The sequence below is a fragment of the Cryptomeria japonica genome, chromosome 4 (assembly GCF_030272615.1).
Source record: "Cryptomeria japonica chromosome 4, Sugi_1.0, whole genome shotgun sequence".
NCBI lineage: Eukaryota > Viridiplantae > Streptophyta > Pinopsida > Cupressales > Cupressaceae > Cryptomeria > Cryptomeria japonica.
In genome coordinates, this window is record NC_081408.1 from 235,750,110 (window position 1) to 235,755,270 (window position 5,161).

The 5,161-nt window shown below is 34.2% G+C and overlaps 1 non-coding gene across 1 annotated transcript; it reads left to right on the forward strand.

The window, feature by feature from the left end:
- The first annotated feature begins 177 nt into the window (after positions 1 to 177).
- On the forward strand, positions 178 to 250 carry TRNAF-GAA (transfer RNA phenylalanine (anticodon GAA)). The gene has a single exon. It is a non-coding gene; the product is annotated as a tRNA-Phe (tRNA).
- The last annotated feature ends 4,911 nt before the right edge of the window (positions 251 to 5,161 follow it).

Consider the following 5,161-nt stretch of genomic DNA (forward strand, 5'->3'; position numbering starts at 1 on the left):
GTATTTATACATACACATATATATACATACATGTATATATATATACATATACATATACATATACATATGCATATATATACATACATACATATACATACATACATGTTGTCTTTTACCTTTTTTGTTTTTAGTTGATAGGAGTTTGGTTACTATGCTAGTATGATGCACAGGGGAACAACTTGGATAGCTCAGTTGGTAGAGCAGAGGACTGAAAATCCTTGTGTCACTAGTTCAAATCTAGTTCCTAGCATGTATACTTTTATAAGTATGAAAAAGGATTAGTAGACCTTATTAGAATAATAATATATATAAATATATATATTTCAATATATAAATATATATATTGATATTGATTGATTCAGAATAATCAACAGACATATATATATGCATATACATATATATACATATATACATATATACATATATACATATACATATACATATACATATACATATACATATACATATACATATACATATACATATACATATACACATATATATACATATACATATATACAAGGGCAGGATCATGGGGGGCCAAAAAGTGGCAATGTGAAAAAAATAGCCTTCTCCACTCGCCTAAAAATGCGAAAATTCTTGTTGACTTTTTTCTTGCCTTGGGTGTTAGTACACCTTGGCATGGTAAACACCTAAGCAAATCGAATATCGGGTAAAATCAGATATCCGATTTTTATAGGTGATTTTATATTTAAAAATAAATTATATAATATATAATGTAATATAATAATATATTATATATTACATATTATATAATCTAGAATATATTATTATATTGTATTATATATTATATATTATATAATACATAATATATAATGTAATATTAGATTATAAAATATAATATTATATTATATAATAAAATATTATATAATAAAATAATATATAATATATATAATATAATATTATATTATATTTATATTATATAATATTATATTATATAATATAATGTTATTTTAAAATAATTTAAGTATAAAAATTGGATATCCGATTTTATCAGCAATCTGATTTTCTGAGACAATATAAATGGACTGTGACAGCCCGTGAGTTATTTTTAACCACAGGCTGCGCGATTTTTTAAAATCTGATATCCAATTGGACTCAATATCTGGTTGTTTGACCCAAAATTGCTAAAAATTACATTAAAAGGTAGGATTTCTATTGTTTTCAATCATTTTCATTCAAATTTTTATATTTTTTTATGTTTAGTTGTTTTTTCATTGAAAATATGGTTTTTTCATGAAAACTAGGTTTATTTAAATCAAATACTAAATTGCTCAAATTTGTTAACTAAATTCAATTGTTTACATTCAATTATGTTAAAAATGGGGGATAATAGTGAAAACATTAATCAACCACAACTGCAACAACCAAACCCTCCTTTGTCAAATTCCCCCTCAATTAAGGATTTAATTGCATAAAATTTGGACCAATTGAGGGGGATTGCATATGTCTATCGTAGGATCCCTTGCTTGAACCCAATGTTTTATCCCCTCTCATCGATTATAAAGAGTATAGAAACCGTCATTGAGGAGCACAATGCCGCTCTTTTGTGGTGAGATCTATGAGGGAAAATATGTGAATGGCTTGTCCTATAAGGAGATCAAGGATCTCGAGATATCCAAAGATTCTATCACTGCATTGTTTGTGAATTCTTGCACTGGTCAACGCGTAGACCTCCAAAAAAATAAAACTTTCTATTCAATGGTGCATGAATGATGGGAGTGTGAAAATATTTTGGGATCATTGGTGGATGGTTTTCGACAAACCACCCAACAACAATGTTGATTTCCCCTTCTACTTCATCAAGAAGTTGTATGCTAAGTTTTTTTTAAGAAAACATGTGAACTAATTTGACATCCAACCTTTCTAGGGTGTGGGTTTAGGGCCCATATGTCCCCCCTCCTTTTGTTGATCCCCCACCTCTAGTGTAGCATCCAGATATCATTTGTGAGGCAGCATCATAGACCGTATCGGCTATTCACTCTTTGAGTAGCCTTTTGGTTTCTCACATTGTGTCAGTAGCTCAGCCTACTTTTGATGGTAGCGGTGCATCTAGTGGTGCTGACATGTCCTCCTCGGCTCCACACATTTGTGTGCCCCATAGTTGTGTCATGTGTGGGCATGTATGCTTGGGTCCAGTTGGATAGCTTGTTGATCCTCCTGCACACAATGCAGATTATGAGGTGCACGAGATGCAAGATGCACCGGATGTTATGAAATAGACTAGAGGATACCCTGGAGAGTCCTCGCATGCTAGAGGCGAGGAGGCACCTTCATCATACATTGATGATGTAGTGGTAAGATTTGTATTTTCATAGTTTGTTCTATATTTTAAATGAATATTTATAATCTATATAATATTAAGTACTAATTTTTATTTACATTACCTATCTAAGAGTCGATGATCGAGGAGGAGTTGACATAGATCAAGGAGGGCACCTTGATGGCCATTTTATTTGGCCTTGCTAGCTTTACAGTACATATATTATTGCACCTAGTCGTTTCTATTTTATTGTACATACATGCTCATCATTTATATCGGTATTAATTAGATTATGTAACTTATCTTGCATGTATATCTTATTTTATTCTTGTAGGGCACAAGAAACACAAGTACGAGCCTGTGTGATTTAGGATTTGGTAGTGCAATTGGAGACAAGGGAAAGGTAATTGAATGCAACTATGATGGAATGAATAGTTTAAATAACTTATAATGATTATACATGTCTAGACATAGATCGATACTTTCATATACTTGTTGTGTATATGTATAGAGAATTCTTGGCTTCACATCCTTGTTGACTACAGCCACTATACCTGAAGATGAATAAGAAGAAGAGATGCCTTGAGTACATGTGTGTTTATTTTATTTTGTGTTTAGTAGATATAATTTGTTATTATCAGTGACAATTATATGCTAACTTGTATCAATGTCATATTTGTGAACATATGTAGGTTGTGTATGAAAATATTGAAAACATACCTCCTCTACCGAAGACATACATCAAGAGTCCTGCAAAGTCGAAGAGAAAACGTGGAGATGAGGTAAATAAGAATAGTTCAATTATAGTTCATTTTTATGTTAAATTTTTGAATGTGAGTTATATAATATAACTAATCTTAATCATGGTTTGTTTTTTCTTGTGCGGGATCCATCAGAGTTGAGCAGTGCGGTGAAGAGGATTGATTTTGATGATCCATCAATAGCTTAGGGTGTTATAGATAGTTTTGGGATGCTTACATATCTAGTTGGCATGCATATTTTGTATATGGACATACATTCACGTATATAGACATACATTTGTTTAAGTTGGCATTTATGCCATATTTGTGTATGCATATACACTTGTAATCATTTGAATTTTTCATATATATAGAAGTTGATATTTGATCATATAAATTGTTGCTCATGTGTGCATGGTGTTATCATGGAAAACTTTAATCTTCAATCCAATAATTAACAATGGTTAATAAAGTTATTTAATGAACAATACAATTCATTACATTTCATCATAACTGTTGTTTGTATAATGAACAATACAATACAATAAATTATTACCCTATGCATACTCCTATTTTCACCCCCCCATTTGGTCGAACACTCGGGGTCGTACCATACCGATGTCGTCCCTTGAGCACCCTAAGTGCTAAATTTTTTTAAACTTTGATGGGCCCTAACTCAAAATTTGTGGCACCTACGAATAATCCATTTGAACCTATGGGCCCATGAGAGGGGTCCCTACAAAATCCTATCTCATTTTTTCAAGTTTCCCTATGGTTTTATTAGGGCAGCATTTTTAAATTGGCAAAAAAATTGTTAGTCTATTCAATGGAATGTTGTCGCGTGGCCAATTTCTCATTCTACTCATCATGATAAAAAACCATTGGCTCCAACATGTCTAGTTAGGCATTATTACCCTATTCATACTCCTATCCTTCCCCCCACTCAGTCGAACGCTCGAGGTCATACCCTACCGGCATCGTCCCTTGAGCACCCTAAGTGCTAAAAATTGTCAAACTTTCATAGGCCCTAACTTGGAATCTGTGGCACATGAGAATGATAGGTTTAAACCTACAGGGCCATGAGAGGGGTCCCTACAAAATCCAATCTTGGTTTTCCATGTTTCCCTACGGTTTTATTAGGGAAGCATTTTTTCAGCTAGCAAAAAAATCTCCAGTCTCATTCAATCAAATGTTGTCACGTGGCCAATTTCTCATTCTGCTCATCGTGATAACAAACCGTCATCTTGAAAATGTCTAGTTAGGCATTATTACCCTATGCATGCTCCTATTCCCCCCCCCATTCGGTCAAATGCTCGGGGTCATGCCCTACCAACATTGTCCCTTGAGCACCCTAAGTACTAAAAATTGTCAAACTTTGATGAGCTCTAACTCGAAATTTGTGGCACCTGTGAATGATCCATTTGAACCTACAAGGCCACAAGAGGGGTCCCTACAAAATGCTATCTTGGTTTTTCAAGTTTCCCTACAGTTTTATTAGGGAAACATTTTTTCGGTTGGCAGAAAAATCGTCAGTCTCATTCAATCGAATGTTGTCGTGTGGCCAAGTTATCATTCCACTCGTCATGATAACGAATCGTTAGCTCTGACATATCTAGTTAGGCATTATCACCCTATGCATTCTCCAATTTACCTCCCTTCCACTCGATCGAACGCTCGATGTCATACCCTACCGGCATCGTCCCTTGAGCACCCTAAGTGCTAAAAATTGTCAAACTTTGATGGCCCCTAACTCCGAATCAATATCACCTACAAATGATCTGTTTGAACCTATGGGGCCATGAGAGGGGTCCCTACAAAATCCTATCTTGGTTTTTCAAATTTTCCTACTATTTTATTAGGGCAACATTTTTTTGGTTGGCAAAAAAATTGTCAGTCTCATTCAATCGAATGTTGTTGCGTGGCCAATTTCTCGTTTTGCTCATCATGATAATGAACCGTCAACTCCGACATGTCCAGTTAGGCATTATTACCCTATGCATGTTCCTATTCCCCTCCCCCATTTGATCAAACACTCGGGGTCATACCCTATCGACGTCGTCCCTTGAGCACCCTAAGTGCTAAAAATTATCAAATTTTGACGGGCCCTAACTTGGAATCCGTGGCACCTGAAAAATGA